The following is a 19026-nucleotide window of genomic DNA, read 5'->3' as shown; positions in this document are numbered from 1 at the left end:
GAAAGCCTATTTGCCGGGGCATCCCCTCTGGGAAAGCACAGCATTCTTTGGGAAATCAGAGTCGGGTCTGTGGGATGCTGCCTGCTGCTTGCCCAAGCTAGTCTCCACAGCACGGTGTAATAAACCTGCATGGAGCGAAATCCTCTTTGCCTGGACATCCCCTCTGCCTGAGAGAGGAGCGCGTTGGCGCCTGTGGAAAGAGCCTTAAGGAAAGGGACACGTCTGTCACTGCAGAGCGACGGAAGCCTGGCTGCTAAGGAGACACGAGGGCAAGATTAGGGCAGGGGAAAGGGCTCCACTCTGAGGAAGGAGTCTGGGCAGAAAGCATGCCTGTCCTGAGCCTTTGAGTCCAAGGAGACAGCGCTCCTTGGCCACCTGTCCGAGGTGGACACATGGGCTTGCCACCAGGCGCCTACCCTGAACTCGAGAAACAACTCCCAGAAAGAACTAGCCATCAGATGCCGTCTTCCTCCAGGATGTGGAAGCTTGGTGGAGGCACGGGGTTTAAGAGGAAGGAGTGGAGACAGTCCCCCAAAGCTCCCTATTCAGTGCACGGGCGGTGTGCAGGGATCCTGTCACCTCTCCTTTCCTGTGGGGAAAGCACTGGCCTAGTCCGCGAGTCTGCCTGACCAACACAGTAAAAGGCCAAGAGATGCCTACACCGGGAGATGGTAGTGTGCATAGAATGCCATCCTTGGCTACGCACGCTACTGCAGGGTTGTGGCTATGTCTGCTTAGTTCGGCCTGGCAGGTTGAACCCAGGACGCGCACATGGAGCCCAGGAAAGCAAGGCCCAAGAGGCACCAGCTCTATCGCTGCTCTTCTTCCCTGACGCGACTGGAGCCTTGCTGAGGATGCAGCGGCGAAGTGCTGGTCTCTCCAAAGCAAAGCCTCTGCGAAAGCACAGCATTCCTGAGAAATGTTCTGCGGGCTGCTGCGGCTTGCCTGAGGCCAGTCTCACGGTGGAAGAAACCCCGAATACAGCGAAAGCCTCTTTGCCTGGGCATCTCCCCTGGGAAAGCACAGCATTCGTTGGGAAATCAGAGTTGGGTTTGGGGATGCTGCTGCAGCTTGCCGGAGCTAGTCTCCGCAGCACGGTGGAAGATACCCGCATGGAGCGAAATATTCTTTGCCCTAGCATCCCCTCTGCCTGAGAGAGAAGCATGGTTGCACACGTCTGTCACCGCGCTCCCCAGGAGCAAGTGTGGGGAAGGCACAGCACGCGACCCCCGTGGAAGAGAAGGAGCCGTTGGCCTTGGGGTCGCGCAACGCTCGGAAAGCCGGATAGCCTGCCGTGGCACGAACAGCAGGCTGGTGGCAAGACAAGTGTCACCCGCTCCCTGTGCGGACAGATGGAAGCCTGGATGCGAGAGGGGACGACTAGGGCAGGGGCGCGTGCTCCACTCTGAGGAAGGAGTCTGGGCAGAAGGCAGGCAGAAGGCGACAGCATCTCCTTGGCCACCTGTCCCAAGGACAGCTTTGGGCTTGCCACCAGGTGCCGTACCCGGAATTCGAAGAAACAACCCCATGGAGAAACGGGCAGTCAGATGCCGTCTTCCACCAAGATGTGGCAGCGTTGTCGGTGGCAGGGGCTGTGCCAGGGAAGGAATGGAGACAGTCACCCACAGTACGCCATCCTAGTGCACGGGCCATGTGCAGGGATTCTGTCGCCTCCTCTCTCCTGTGGTGAAGGCACTGGCTTAGGCCCAGAGTCTGCCTGAGCGCCTGAGCAAAAGGCAAAGCCTTACCTATGCCAGGAGATGGTAATAGGCATAGAGTGCCATGCTAGGCCAAGCACACTGCTGCAGGGTTGTGACTGAGTCTGCTTAGTTCGGCTTAGCAAGGTGAACCCCGGGCGCGAACTTGAAGTCCAGGAAAGCAAGGCCAAAGAGGCACCAGCACTACCGCAGCTCTTCTTCCCTGATGCGACTGAAGCCTTGCTGAGGATGCAGCGGCAAAGTGCTGTTCGCTCCAGAGCAAAGCCTCTGAGAAAGCACAGCATTCGCTGAGAAATGTTTGGCGGGCTGCTGGGGCTTGCCTGTGGCCAGTCTCGCGGTGGGGGGGAATCCCCGCATACAGCGAAAGCGTCCTTGCCTGGGCATTTCCCCTGGGAAAGCACAGCATTCGTTAGGAAATCAGAGTTGGGTTTGGGGATGCTGCTGCATCTTGCCGGAGCTCGTCTCCGCAGCACGGTGGATGATACCCACATCCTCTCAAAGAATAGAATATAAAATCCATTTTCGTTATATACACTGTGACGAAAACTATTACTTAGTTTACAATGAAGGAGTACTTAAGAAGCTTGAAGAATGGTCTATAAATAAGGCTGAAATAGCTCAGTTTTAACGTTTAAATTTAAAATCTTCTTTGGAAATACTAAACTGACCACCCAGTTTTCCAAACATAAATGTCTTAACTGCATGAATTTATTTCACACAACTCTGTAATCTTTTTCATAAGAAAGCAGCATGCAAATTTTGAATAAGACAGACTTGCTTAAGTTTCTTTATGTTCAACAGTAAAGGATACCTCCCTAAAAATAAATAGAAAAAAATCAGCATATTTATTATGATAATTATTATTCATAATGAGATTCATATTGAATTAGGGAATATATATCCTCAGAGGGGGTAAAGTAAAATGAAATTTATTTTGGTAAATGTGTCTATGAATCGTCAATACAATGCCTCAATAGAAATGAATATTACCATTTTGAACAATTTAATTACTATTATTAGAATTATTATAAGTATAAAAATGGCTATCATTTTAGCATGGAATATGAAACTCTCATGCTCCAAGCTTCATCACATCCGCACAACAACCCTGCATAATAAGTATTATCATCACCATTTCATGGGTGAAAAAACTGAAGCTAACACATTTAGATAACTGGTTTATGATTACATGGCTAGTAAAGATGCATCACACTAATTTAGACTTTATGATTTCAGAATTGTACTCTTTCCACTGCACATTCTATTACTCTGTAAATACTTGGCCTGTTTTTCATTTAGTTCTTTAATTTTATTCATGTGGTGATGGTTTTTAAAGCTTCATTTAAAGGAAGCTTAAAAAATTCATTTAACCAAAAGCTCCCAAGAATTAAAAATGTCATGGATCTTATGTAGACATGGATATCATTAGTTAATGGGTAACTATATATTTTCCACTCTAGTGAGATAACAATCAGAGTATTTTTCTAAGTTTTAGTCTCTCAGTGTTCAAAAGGACTTTGTTAAAATAGAAATATTTAGACAAAGGTGATCAAAAGTCTAGATCAGGTCACCTTAAGATAAATATTAGGAAACTGAGGAAACAAATGGAGATTTGAACACTGAGCTATGATATAATGAATGGCTTCAAGTATTTAGTAGAGTATAGAAAAGCCCTTTAAAGCCTGGTCTTAGCCTCGCATTGCAGCTTCTGGGATATCTGTCTATCTATCATCTATCTATCTAGATATAAATTTGAAAACTTTTTTAACTTAAAGATTTTGATAAATAGAACATAATCAGCACCATAGAAGTTCTGTTTATGATAACAACCTAGCCCCTCCTCCCAGTTTGTTAACATTCTCTCTTATTTAATGTAACATTGTGCAAATAGACCACTACTGACCTGCCGTATGAATGAAATAGCTATAATCATCTGTTTGCATATCCTGGTGAAAATATTCATTTAGTTCCATGTTGTATTTCTAGGAATGGACTAAATTTTTTATTTTTTTTTTAAGTTTTATGAATATTGTCCAAATTACCTCAAATGTTTTTATTATGGGCACTTTCATTCTTTCACATTCTTGCAAGAAAATTTTACTGTTGCCTAATATGGTAAGTGTGTAATAGTATGTCATTTTAGGTTTTAATTTATTTTTAATTTAATTTTTTTTTTTTTACTGATGGACACCTAAGTTTATATCATGGCTTTTGTGAATAATACTACAATGAACATGGGAATGCATACATTAATTCACTATTCTGTTTTAATGTTTTTCGGAAATTGCATACTGTTTTCTCTAATGGCTGTACAAATTTACAATTCCACCCACAGGACACAGTGTTCCCTTACCTGAATAAATTTATCTCTTGTTGATGCTAACCATTCTAAAAGGTGTGAAGCAATATATAATTGTGGCTTTGATTGCCATTTCCCTAATGATTAGTATGTTGACATGACATGAAAAGTCATGTCCCTGGTTGGTGTTTGGATGTTGGATGTCTTCTTAGGGAAAAAAAAAAAGTCTGTTAGGTCTTCTGCCCAATTTTTGATCAGATTGTGTGTGTGTGAGTGTGTGTGTGTGTGTATTACTAAGTTGTATAAGTTCATTATATAGATCAATGGAACAGAATAGAGAGCCCAGAAGTAGACCCTCAAGTCTATGGTCAACTAATCTTCAAATAAGCAGAAAAGAATGTCCAATGGAAAAAAGACAGCCTCTTCAATAAATGGTGCTGGGAAAATTGGACAGCCACATGCAGAAATATGAAATTGGACCATTTCCTTACACCACACACAAAAATAGACTCAAAATGGATGAAGGACCTCAATGTGCGAAAGGAATCCATCCAAATCCTTGAGGAGAACACAGGCAGCAACCTCTTCGACCTCAGCCGCAGCAACATCTTCCTAGGAACAACGCCAAAGGCAAGGGAAGCAAGGGAAAAAATGAACTATTGGGACTTCATCAAGATCAAAAGCTTTTGCACAGCAAAGGAAACAGTTAACAAAATCAAAAGACAACTGACAGAATGGGAGAAGATATTTGCAAACGACATATCAGATAAAGAACTTAGCAAACTCAACACCCAGAGAACAAATAATCCAATCAAGAAATGGGCAGAGGACATGAGCAGACATTTCTGCAAAGAAGACATCCAGATGGCCAACAGACACATGAAAAAGTGCTCCATATCACTCGGCATCAGGGAAATACAAATCAAAACCACAATGAGATATCACCTCACACCAGTCAGAATGGCTAAAATCAACAAGTCAGGAAATGACAGATGCTGGCGAGGATGCGGAGAAAGGGGAACCCTCCTACACTGTTGGTGGGAATGCAAGCTCGTGCAGCCACTCTGGAAAACAGCATGGAGGTTCCTCAAAATGTTGAAAATAGAACTGCCCTATGACCCAGAAATTGCACTCTTGGGTATTTACCTTAAAGATACAAACGTAGTGATCCAAAGGGGCACGTGCACCCGAATGTTTATAGCAGCAATGTCACAATAGCCAAACTATGGAAAGAACCTAGATGTCCATCAACAGATGAATGGATCAAGAAGATGTGGTATATATACACAATGGAATACTATGCAGCCATCAAAAGAAATGAAATCTTGCCATTTGTGACAACATGGATGGAACTAGAGCGTATCATGCTTAGAAAGACAACTATCATATGATCTCCCTGATATGAGGAAGTGGTGATGCAACATGGGGACTTAAGTGTGTACGAGAAGAATAAATGAAACAAGATGGTATTGGGAGGGAGACAAAACATAAGTGACTCTTAATCTCACAAAACAAACTGAGGGTTGCTGGGGGGAGGGGGTTTGGGAGAAGGGGGTGGTATTATGGACATTGGGGAGAGTATGTGCTTTGGTGAGTGCTGTAAAGTGTGTAAACCTGGTGATTCACAGACCTGTACCCCTGGGGATGAAAATATATGTTTATTAAAAAAAAGATTTGCATAAATATATACATACAGGACTAAGTTTTTTAGATCTGCCATAATATCCCAGACTTGAATCTTATGTCATTGAATTTAGGCAAGTTATTTTTTGTAACAAGTCATATAATTATATAATTTTGTTGTTTTGATCTTCTTAATAATCCATGTACAATAGTATATAGAAATGTGTGGTGGAAATCATCAACTAAGATAAAGCAGACCTGTGGAAGATCATTGGATCAGGATGAGTACTGTTTTGTCTTAGGTGTTTGATCCAAGACTAGATGGAATATACTCAGCTCTTCCTGGATCCAATCATTAGTGGAACTACAATGCCCTGGAAATAATTCAAAAGAATTAAGACTGAGAGTACTCAAATCCAGAAAAAATATCAAAATTAGCAAAATTCAGAAAAAATTATAATAGTAAGACCTGGCGCCATAAAACTTCCAAGAGAAAGTAGTCTGGCAGTATTCTGGGCAATGCTTTCTTGGATTGGACATAAAAAATACAAACAACAAAAACAAAAATCAATGAGATGAGACAACATCAAGTTAAAAAGCTTCTGTACATCAAAAGAAACAATCAACAAAATGAAAACCTACAGAATGGGAGAAAGTTTTTGAAATCCATATACCCAGCAAGGGGTTAATATACAAAATATATACAAAATATTTAATTTAATTAATTTAATTCCAGATTCATAATAAAGATAAAACAGTTTTTATATATGAGTGGCCATTTGGATTACCCTTTCTGTAAAGTACATGCTCAAATCTTTAGATAACTAAACATTGTGTCATACTGACTTCTTTAATAGTAGATTTTCTGAATGAACTTTTAGCTGTGTAGGTCTTCTCTATTTTATTTTGAACTTGTTTTCATTTCAAAATCTTTATATTTATTTTCATAATCTGCTTTTATTTTGCTTTGTCTATTATCTATCTATCTATCTATTTATTTGCAAGCAAGAGAGAGCGAGCAAGTGAGAGTGCAGGGAGGAATAGAAAAAGAAGGGTAAAGAATCTGAAGCAGGCTCCAGGCTCAGCACAGAGCCCAACACTGGGCTCTATTTCACAACCCTGACATCATGACCTGAGCCAAAATGAAAGAAATAAAATAAAATTAAGGTGTTAAAAAAAAAGGAAAAAGAATTGGAGGTTTAATTAAGTGAGCCACCCAGGCACCCCTGTGGTATCTTAAATAAGCTGTCATATCTTTAAAGTTCTAGAGTATCCATTTGGTTCATTTATAAAACCTTTCTCAATATCATTTTTAGTTTCAGGTTTTTGTTCAATTTGCTTCCCATCTCATTTCTTTGAGCAGAGTAATCAAGCCATTTTATAATCTTTATTGATCATTTTAACATCATACTTAATCCCATTTTGTCTATCAAATCTTGTTAATGGTTTTTCTTTGTGTGCTCTGTTACATTTTGCTATGTTCAAGACATTATATTTGAAACTCTTATTGAGTAGGGATAATTAAGAGCTATAATAATGGTATGGTCCTCCTTAGCAGGATTTTCTCTTATATCTGAGACTCTACAAGACAATCATACTCCAAATTCAGTGATTGACTTTCTCAGTTTACACAGAAGGCAAGGTAGGCTATAGTCTTATTTCTGCTTCTCCTTGTGCTTTGGGGATCTCAACTTAATTTGGGTTGTTCCAAAGTCCTCAAATTTGATTGCTGCTGGATTTTGAATTTTGTTTCTCTAGTATCAAGAGTCTATTAACAACACAGCTCAGTGTGTTTTAGCAGTTTCAAATTCTCTCATAGCTAAAATGGCTTCAGGGCATATATCACTAGGCTCTCATTGTATTTCGTATTTTGGCCCAGTAATCCCACACTTAATTTTATTTTTAAAGATTTTATTTGTTTGACAGAGAGAAATCACAAGTAGTCAGAGAGGCAGGCAGAGAGAGAGAGAGGACGAAGCAGGCTCCCTCCTGAGCAGAGAGCCCCATGCGGGACTTGATCCCAGGACCCTGAGATCATGACCTGAGCCAAAGGCAGCGGCCTAACCCACTGAGCCACCTAGGCGCCCCTCCCACACATAATTTTTATAATCATTCTGATGTTTTTCATTTTAAATGCTATTTGGTCTGGATTTTTAGTTGTCTTAAGTAGGAGTTTTTAGATCACCATTACTAGAAGCAACAACAAATATACATGAAAATATCTGCAGTAGTTTATCACATCTTTATGGCTTTGAACTTCCATAAGCTGAGGCATCCTTCTCTAATCAGTTAGGCAAACTCCAATTTACCCTTTAAAACAACACAAGAATTGCTTCACTTAAGAACATGTTCAGGGATGACTCTTCCCCACTGTTCTTACCAACATTCCCACACACTCTTTGCTACCCACACCTTGTTTATGAACTTTCATTACGTATATCACCGTGACCAGAATTTTGCTCTATTGTATTTTTTCCTTTAGAGCTTTAATTAAATATGAATTCCATAGAAAGTCTGTCCCTTTTCTTTCAAACCTGTGTTAGTTATTTCTTCTCATTCTTTGTCAGAAGTTACTTTATTAGAGAAACTTATAGCTCTATTGTGACTTTGGAGCCTTTACAGTTTTTTGGTTGGAAAAATCACCTATCCCTGAGATTTTTACCAGCTTCCTAACTGATATTATTCAGAAATCTGTTCAAAACAGACTTTTTCAGGGAGGCCCTTTTGGACCACTCAGTTAAAAAAACCTCTTCTCAATCACTGCTCTTTTTAAAATGTGCTTATTTAGTTCAAATATGCATCACTATTAAAGAAATACCAGTACGATTTTTTTAAAAGATTTTATTTATTTATTTGACAGAGAGAAATCATGAGTAGATGGAGAGGCAGGCAGAGAGAGAGAGAGGGAAGCAGGCTCTCTGCTGAGCAGAGAGCCCTATGCGGGACTCGATTCCAGGACTCTGAGATCATGACATGAGCCGAAGGCAGCGGCTTAACACACTGAGCCACCCAGGCGCCCACGATTTTTTTTTTTAAGTTGGCTTACCTATTATCTATCTCTCCCATTAAAATGATTCCTCTGGGCTGGGGTTTTGTTGTGCTCATCTTAGGCCAGGCACTCAATAAATTGTCTCTGAATGATTAAATTGTTTGACGCCCGTGCTAGATTCTCAACTTCATGAGGCCAAGGATTGTTCTATTCAGTCCTTCTTTATCCTCAATGTCTGTAATATTGTTATATTGCAGTCACTTATATTGCAGTCCCTTTTTCCCACTAATGGGAAAAATCACAGAAAGAAAGAGTTAAAACTACAGAAAAACCCTGTAGGTTCAATAACACAAAGCTTTCTAAAATTATTTAGCCCAGAAATTGAATACTGGCTGCACTTTTGATTTTTTTTAATGGTATTGAATTTAATTTAAATGGAAACACTTGAATGGTAGAATAATAAAAAAATTATAAAAGCAACTTGCTCCTTAAAGTAAGAATTATATAGGGCATCTCTTCTAGAAGCAAAATTTTCAAATGTCAAACATCTGAAAGCATAGAAGGAGAAGTAAGAGTGTGAATTGTACTTCAATGCTCTTTTCTTTATATTCAGCAAACAGTTTCATTCACACCTTTCTAATTTTTTCAACTCTTTTGACAAAGCCTTCAGAGGAGTTACTGCTGATGACAACCATCACAGCCTAACAGGAGAAATTTTATAAAGAAAAATAATAGCATGTTTTTCCCAAATTGTTAAGGATATGGTGAAGCTCTGTGGGATTCAAAGGAGGAATGTGCAATTACATGCTATATATAATAATAACTTATTTTAATAGTGGCTTGCAATTTTTCAGATATATCCATTTACTGAAACCACTATCAAATAAACAAAAACAAACAAATTAACAGGGGTTCGAGACAGAAATTATCTAATCTAAAAATAGCACATGTTCACAGAATACACAACACACATCCCAAGTACTACTATAAGTTTCAAGTAATAGTCAAAACAATAGTAAAAATGATTCAGACCCTACCAGTCAAATCATAAATGGGACCTTAACTGTAAATCCTTATCTTTAGATCAAAGCGGGTAATTGGGTGCTGAAGATATATTATAGAACTAATATGTTATAGAACTCCTCTGAAATGAGTCATTTATTCCATCACTTTTCCTGCACAGCTGCTGACCCATGTTTTGGTTCCTGGAAATAGCTGCTATCCTGTCATACTTCTTAAAACAAATATATAGATAACTCTACTCATTCCTCCATTCCTCTTGACTGTCACTGTGTTAAAATGTGGAGTCAGCTGACTCACTTGTGGTGGTAATAAATAGATGAGTTTGCAAAGTATTTTGTTATTTCTAAAAATGCAAAAACCAAATTACATTGAAATCATAAGGGGTGTTTCAGGGAGAGCTGTAGGATGTGGTTTCTTGTGTAATCCACAGAGATTAGCTCCAACACATATTTAAACTCTCCTCTAGGAGCAACCTTAGTGGTAATGCAAGAAGATAAACAGATGTATACACACCCTGGCACAAAATTATCACTTATGTTTGGCTTCCTAGTCTCCTCGTGTTACTTATTTATCTTAACTTCTCTCTGAAATCAGGGAACACAGAATCTCCATCAGTTGACATTTTTCTACTGAATTACCCAATAGTCTGATCATTCCCCTAAGACTTTTTTAAATAAGTTCACTCATAATCCCAAATCTGCTTTGCTTCCTCATCTTAGTACACTCTAATTTGATTTCAAAATGAGGACAGTTGTCAGTAATGCCACATTCATTAATCTATTTTACAATTCCATGTACTTATAACTATGAAGATATGTTAATAACATCCATTCCAATAAGCCACCCTAAATTCATTATCATGAAACAAGACCTCAAGAAAGAGAATTCAAAATCATCCATGTATTTGCAACTTATTGCAATAAAGCCTTTATCAATAGACTTCCCTGTGCACATGGTGGTCAAATTGCTGGTGAAAACCAGCCAGATCTATTACAAGCTTTCTCATGGCTTCTAGGTAACCCAAGTGAGCCTTTATTGATACTGGGAAGGGATAAAGCAGGGAAGGGATAAACAGTGATGTAAGAATTGGCTAGACAAAAGTAATGACTCTCATTACAAAGTGAGTATTTTAAAGCAAAAGAGCCTGTTGGGAATATTGTTTTATAAAATAGTGGTTTTTTTATACTAACTTTTTAAAATTCAATTAGTTAACATATAGTGTACCATTAGTTTCAAATGTAGATTTCAGTTATTCATCCATAGCATATAATAGCTAATGCTCAGTACTTACTGTTATAGCTTCTTGAAAGCAGAATTTTAACCCACTGAGCCACCCAGGCGCCCTTGAAAGCAGAATTTTAGATCACATTTCCTGATTACTTCCATGTAGTACAACACTTTCCTGCTAGCAACCTTCCAAACATACTGTTTGTTAGAGGAATTTCTTTAATAATAAATAAATAGGAATTTATTTAAATTTATAAATATATAAAATAAATAGGAATTTATTTAAATATTTCACAATGTTTCATTGTTCCTAAACAAGGTGATGATATTATAGCCATTAGTTGGTAGCACTGATATATCACTTTCTTTTTACTTCTCATTGCATTCTCTTTACACAAAATAGATATATATTTTAAAAGAATCTGAATCTGTGGCAAACTTTTAAAAAACCCTATACAGTAAAGTTTATCATTTTAAGTAATCTCAATTATCTTCCTCAACTGTGATAGTATATCCTTCTATCTAGGCCAGATATTGTATGAGGGATTTGAAGAGACATACTTTTCTAAATTTCACTTTTCTCATCTGCAAAATGCTGATCATGATCCTACAATAAAATACACTTACAATTTTTTGATGAAAATTTATTTATTAATTTTACGATTTTATTTCTTTATCAGAGAGAGTGGGCGAGAGAGCAAGCACAGGCAGACAGAATGGCAGGCAGAGGCAGAGGGAGAAGCAGGCTCCCGGCCGAGCAAGGAGCTCAATGCGGAACTCGATCCCAGGACCCTGGGATCATGACCTGAGCCAAAGGCAGCTGCTCCACCCAGGCGTCCCTTTTGATGAAAATTTAATCTGTATAAACAATATATTTGCTGTAATGCGTGGTTCTTGAAAACATCTTATTTAATTATAAGCAACAACACTATTAGAAATTAAGTAAATGTGTCTATAATATTTAAAGTTTTAACACATAATTCCAGTGCTTTGCCTTATTTGCTCAAATCCCTTTACCACTTTCACTGACAGAGTCAAATGTACTTTTTCTACTAGTAGCCAGCTCTTTGTCTTTGGTCAGAAAGATGCCCTTGTGAATTATTTATAATAGAGATATTAGCAATAATAATAGTAATAATACATAGCAATGAAAATGTTAAAAATATGTTTTCTTAACTAATTAGGGTTCTTAGACATCAATTAGAGGAACCACCTCTGGCAAGCAAATTAATCTGCAAGACATTCCCAGAATTAACAAGTCAGTCAGATACAGGGTTGTCCGTAGACTGAAAGGTGAAGCAAAAGGACTAGGTTTGGAAAATAGGTAAGGACAGTGAAAAAAATGATCAAATTTTTGGGCAAAATAAATTCTTAGGTGTCCTTTCAATGGAGTCCTGGGCATTATGTAGTAGAAACTCTGGAGATTATCTCAATCCATTGGAGTCACACCGTTTATTAGCTTGCTATTGACAAAGTTATTTACAAACTGTAGAGCAAGAGGTTATAATGTAGAAAACTGATGGTAATGCACGAGATTCTTGTTAACAATAATGCAAGTTAGTGATTTTTCATTAGAAAACATAAATTCTATAACCCAAATTATGGGCCATAGCACCTCTGCTGCACAACACTGCTTATATCCCAAATAACCATGTGAACTAGTTTTAATATCTGCTTCTCTTATTAATTTTTGAATAAAAATTCTTGACACAAGTATTTTATAATTGTGTGATAATCATGCATTTAATTTCTTGGAGAAAAAAACACACTTTAGCATTACTAGGTTCGTTCACAGAACCAGCCTTGATAACACACTTCTATATGTAAGAAATGATGTAATAAATGTAGAATATTGGGCACTTGTTTGGTATTCTTTGCCATGTGTTGCACTATCTAAAAAGAGATCAGTGAACTTGGACTGGAGTTAGTAGACATGGAGGAAAATAAGATATTACAGAGAATACTCTGTGGTCCACAACCTAAACGGGCTGGGATTCCCATCATTTGGATCCCTGTAGCTTTACAAAAGTCAATTAAATTTTTGTATCTCCGATTAAAGTTGATTCCCCAGTACTTTTTCAAACATCTCTTGTAAAGTATTGTTTCCCAGAAAAAAAGGGATTTTGCACATGTATCTGCCTTTGTCTCTGGTCATGATCTCAGTCAAGATCCTGGGATCGAGCCCAAATCCTTTATCCTACTCTTTGCTCTCAGGATAAATGGAGCCAAAAGACTTAGATTAATATCAAGTTCTGAATGGGATCTTAGAGCTATTTCTGTCCAGATTTTCATAAACATAGGGACCTTTGAATTATCAGGCTATAAATAAGTTCTAAATGAAGGAGGCAAAAGCAAAAAGTAGAAATTTTTGTTTGATTTTTAATCATGATTAATTGACTTTATTGATTATTAAAAATACTAACATTATAAAAGTGTGGATCTTTGTAAAACAATGTCATAATGTAAGAAATAAGTTGCATAGTCCTTTGGAGAATATTAAACCAAGTGTTCAGGTGCCATCTAATTTCTTGTTTAATCCAGAACTTTGGTGTGCATTATCTTGAGGAATAGGATTTTGAAGACCAGACAGACTAACAGAAAACTGATCCAAATGTGTGTGTTTATATTTCTGCTTTTGTTGTAAAAATCAAAGTGTGATTGCTGGTTTAAAATGGTAAAACTAATAATGTTCATGGACTCTGTTATAAATTTTCTTTTTTTTTTTATAAATTTTCTAATGGTATGGGAAGAATCCAATAAACATAGAATTAATTGATTTGCAAATCATCAAAGAGCTACAAGATCAGGTAGTGGTATGTTCTGATTCAACAGCATCATAATGCAGCATTTTATATGTGTGGCTAATGGATATTTTCATGAATGTTTGCTAGCTAGTCAGCCAATACAGAGAAATATTAGGTAGGGTAATTACTCACAGTTGTGTTTAATAAAATGAGAGAAAATTATCAAATGACACTAATAATAATAATCCTATAGCAGGCTAAATAATTCAATGATAATTACAAGTATTAATCTAGCTTTCTTCCCTGATTATGACTCTTCTCTCCTTTATCATAATGGGAGTAGCAGATTGTCTGCAATGAATTGTGAAAAGCCAGCAGTGACTTTGGCAGTGAAGGCCTCCCATCAATTTTGATAGGTTAAAATGATTCTGGTTGGTCTTGAGCAAATGTGTCAATTTTTTTTTCTGTGTGTGTCATAAAAGAAAGAAGCAATAGTAAATTCTTGCTGTTATTCCATGGAGACAATAAAATCACACTGCCAACAAGAGGCTGTTGACACCGTAAGTGTAGTTAACTGTCTTGAAATACTAGGCCTGGAAATAAAATTCCAATATTTCACATAACCTCTTTTTTTTAAAGAAAAAAAACAAAACAAAACAAAACAACTATACTGCTTACATTTAGGGCCCTGTTGTTGTGTAACTATTTTTGAACATGTCTACTGTAAGTGTATATATATTTTTTTTTTCTGTGCAATAAATTCATTTAGAGATAAATTTGGATTGCAAATTATTTTGGGGGAGGCATGGTATTTGTGGCCACTCTTACAAGTAAAAAGGACTAAAAGAAAGAAGAAAAGCATTTTTTATTACAGCATATTTACATCTGTCCAAAATACTTATTCACTATAATACTGACTAATGTATAATACTGTACACAAAGAAAGAAGTTAAATGAGTTATAATTCAGTCGAAGTATAGCTGGCCATTTTAAAATGTACCACTGAATCTTTCTGGTATGAAATGTGATATCTGGCAATCTGGTCCAGTTCATTACACCAGGTCATTTGTATGTTCTTATTACCATTTTGATAGCACAGCACATTTTATAACCCAGACATTTTACAATGGAACTATGATGCATGTGTTTTCAAATGTATAGACATACATGAAGCTATGAGGTCAAAAAAGATGAATGTCCGTAGTACCATATAGACTCAACAAATAAAAGTGTCCAAGGCTCTGAGTGAGATTGATGAATATTGTATAAGATTAGGCCAACATGTGGTTTTGATATAAATAATCTGTTCTTAAATTAGAATTACAATCGTTGAGTACAGTGTTGAAAATGGCAGATAGATGTTAGCTATCTTTGCTCACTAGGGAAAATGGAAAAATTTTTAGTTTGGTCAGATTTTCACTTATCTTCTGAAAAATCTTACATTTGAGAGAACCCTTCTGAAATAAGTATCCTTAAATACATAACCCCTTTGGCACAAGTTTTCAAGAAACTTGTTTGATGTTGTAGACAATTATATGGCACACGTACTGTTCTAGATGTTTCATGCCAATAATAAGTAAGCCATACCAAGGCTACATATACATATAGAGATGTTCCTCAGATTACAAGGGGGCTATGTACAGAGAAACACATAAAAAATTGAAAATGCATTTAATACACCTAAACTATCAAATATCATAGCTTACCTTAAGCTTATTTAAACATACTCAGAACACTTACATTTGCCTGCATTTGGGCAAAATCATCTTAAGCAAAGCCTATTTTATAACAAAATATCAAATATCACGTGCAATTTATAAATATTACACTAAAAAAAAGAAGAATGGTTATATATAGAATGCTTGTAAGAATATCAGATGTTCAGCCCTGTAATCTTCTAGCTGACTGGGAGCTGTGGCTCACTGCCGCTACCCAGCATCACAAGATGGCACCATACCACATGTCACTGGCCCTTTTTATAAAGACCCAAATTCAAAATTCAAAGTACAGTTTCTACTGAATCACTTTCACTTTCACATCATTGCCAAATATATCATAAATTGAATCATTGTAAATCAGGAGCCATCTTATTTGAAAGTTAAATCACAGTCACCCATATACACACAAAAAAAAGGCCTTCATGTAGGGCCATCTATGGATCTCTAAACAACATAGCATGACATATCAACAGCAAAAAATGGATGTGAAGGGGACAATTGCTTTGTGTCAGTACTCTGAGCAGTAACATACATGGCCTTACTCACCTAGCAGAACTCCAGAGCTAGCTGATGGCAAGGAATTTTACAAATGTTTGCTGAACAGCTTAAGCAGTATTATTTTTAAATTAGTGTGCATATCTGTTTTCTAAAGATATGTTAATTTATTTTATTGACTTATTACAAAACCAAATAATTTCCTCTTATTTAAGTGGCAGGTAAATAGAATTCTTTTTAATTCAAATCAAATGGCTTTTTAGGGAAAATATACTAAAAATTCTGAAACTTGTATTGCTTATGAATATTTTATTGGAATCCTTATCAAGTTGTATTTTTCAAGTTTTTCCTAAATAATCTTCAATGAATTGAAAATATTTTTTGGATTTTATTCAAGGCTATTAACACACAATTTCACTTTGTTAAATATAGTGCTAAACTTTCAACCAAAACGTTGTGTCTTTTTTTTTCCACTACCACATCCTCCATCTACTGACTGGATTCTCTCCCCAACTAGCACATATATACCATTGTCTATCTTTAGGATAAGTAAGGGTCATCTTTTGTCTTTATTCTATTCCTCGTATGCTTCTGAACTTGTTGAATTTTAATATAGTAACACCATAAGCATCACATATTGGATTCCCCTTTAAATAGTAAACAGTGCACAACCAGAGCATACCTTCAAAGCTATCAATAGACTTACTCTGATATATTATTTTTGTATTTTTGTAAATTAAAATAATTAAATTATAGAACAAGAGTTTCAGGTGGTAGGTGTTGTAAGTTTTACCCAAACTGACTTTTGTCAAACTCGTTTTTGTCATCATATATGTCAAGTAGTTTTCTCGGGTTTATATTTAGAATATCATTGTAAAATGGATATTTACACTGTTATCTAGAATAAAAATCTTGCAATTTATTTTAGAAACATTAAGATATTGAAAATCAATCTATTTCTTTAATTCATTGAAGACATTTTTGGCTTGTTTCCAGTACTTTCTTACTGGTTAAAAAATGAATTTGAAGTAGTCTGAATTTCATTATTATATGGCACTTTCCTTTGATGAATACAAAGACGATATTCTATATTAGCTATCTGAGAAGAATTTATTTTTTTAATTTTATTTATTTGTAAGAGAGAGAGTGAGAGAGAGCACAAACAGGGGGAGCAGCAGGGTGAAGGAGAAGCAAACTCCCGGCGAAGCAGGGAATCTGTTGCAGAACTGAGTCCCAGGACCCTAAGATCATGACCTGAGCTAAAGGCTCAGGCGTTTAACTGACTGAGCCACCCAGGTGTCCCAATCTGAGAAGAGTTCTGTATGTTATTCCTATTAGTATGCAGTTTAAAGTCTAGGTAATTAACTTAATATTTTAGTGGCTATTACATAGATAGCACTATGTTCCAGGCAGAGAGTAAGAAAGAAATATTAAATCAACCATATTCTATGCATTCTAAATGAAAATAATTAATCAATCATAATAAATCCTTCTATTTATGGAATATCAACTTATAAGCTTTCCTCCATAGGAACAATGCCAAATACCAGAATAAAGGGTCATCTAATACAAATAAAGGATGGAATTAAAGAATTCTGGTAAGCCATTTAATTTTGAAAAATGGTGTTATATTGTTGCTGAGTTGTGGTTTTCAGTTACATAATATCTGATAAGTGTAGAAGTAATATGAGTGTTACATGAGATGAGAAATGGTATATAATTAAGATATTTTTAAAAGTACAGATGAATACAAATTTGTAAACATAGCATTATGGAAGAATAAAAATAAATGATAGCTACACACTCTAAAGTGTATAAATATTGGAAAGCTAATAGAGAAGTAAAACAAGGACAGTGCAAAAAGTATGGTACATTTTTATGAAGTTCAAACAAATTTTGTGAAACCATAGATGGACTTAAAGATACTATTATGTATCAAATATTGTAAAAATTAAGCAAGGAAATTGCAAACATAAAATAAGCAAAGCATACAAACTTGGGTAGATACAATAGGTGTGATCATGTTCTACTTCATGAAGAGACGAGTTAATAGATAAATAGAAGTAACTAGACTTTTTAGAAGTTAATAAAACTTTGCCTATTATTTCTTAGTAATATAAAATATATGGTTTTCTAACAAAAACGTTTATCTTAAAAATATTTAAAAATAAATTTCAGGCTACTCATAAGGTTATATTTACTTTTCCATTGAAGGAAAAGCTGGTTGTTGTAGTTGTAGTTGTTTGTTTGTTTTAGTCTCCTCCTAGTTTTTATTATTATAATGTGGAATGGGGAATGTTAGATTGAAATGTGAATTATTTTATAGACAAAGATCATTACTTGATTCACCTCCTGGTACAGCAGATGGAACTCCTGAAAATATGCCCTTTTGCCTTATGGAAGAGTAACAGTTATGCTTACTTCTTTAACATACTTGGTGGTGGCCCTAAATAGTGACACCATAGTAAACATTTTGAATATTTGCAATTAATTTTTATAGACATAGGGCTCCAAAAGGCACTGCTGGTATCTTAGCAGGTATTTCAATAAAGCTAAAAGTTGCCTGAGTGTTTAAAAATATTAACAAGGCACAAAACATGGCAGAAGTATTGTCCTCAGATATTATTTTTTCCATATGCTCCTGATTCCAGACATGACAAGTTATTTTTAAAAATATTTTTTATAAAAGATTTTATTTATTTATTTGACAGAGATCACAAGTAGGCAGAGTCAGGCAGAGAGAGGGAGGAGGAAGCAGGCTCCCTGCTGAGCTGGGAGCCCGATGTGGGACTCGATCCAAGGATCCTGGGATCATGACCTGAGCCGAAGGCAGAGGCTATAACCCACTGAGCCACCCAGGCGCCTCCATGACAAGTTATTTTTGATAGATATATATACAATGTATTTTCCAGTTATAAGAAAAATGGTTCTGCTATTTTTAACCTTTTTTTAAAATTACATAATTTTTTAATTAAAATTTTATGTTTTAATGTTTTACTTTTCTTTTCTTTTTTAGAGATTTTATTTATTTATTTGACAGACAGAGATCACAAGTAGGCAGAGAGGCAGGCAGAGAGAGACAGAGAGAGAGAGGGAAGCAGGCTCCCTGCGGAGCAGAGTGCCCGATGCGGGGCTCAATCCCAGGACCCTGAGATCATGACCCGAGCCGAAGGCAGCAGCCCATCCCACT

Source organism: Mustela putorius, unplaced genomic scaffold (genome assembly GCF_011764305.1).
Source record: "Mustela putorius furo isolate JIRA1106 unplaced genomic scaffold, ASM1176430v1.1 tig00003924_pilon_pilon_pilon, whole genome shotgun sequence".
Lineage (NCBI taxonomy): Eukaryota > Metazoa > Chordata > Mammalia > Carnivora > Mustelidae > Mustela > Mustela putorius.
This window is presented reverse-complemented; position numbering follows the sequence as displayed.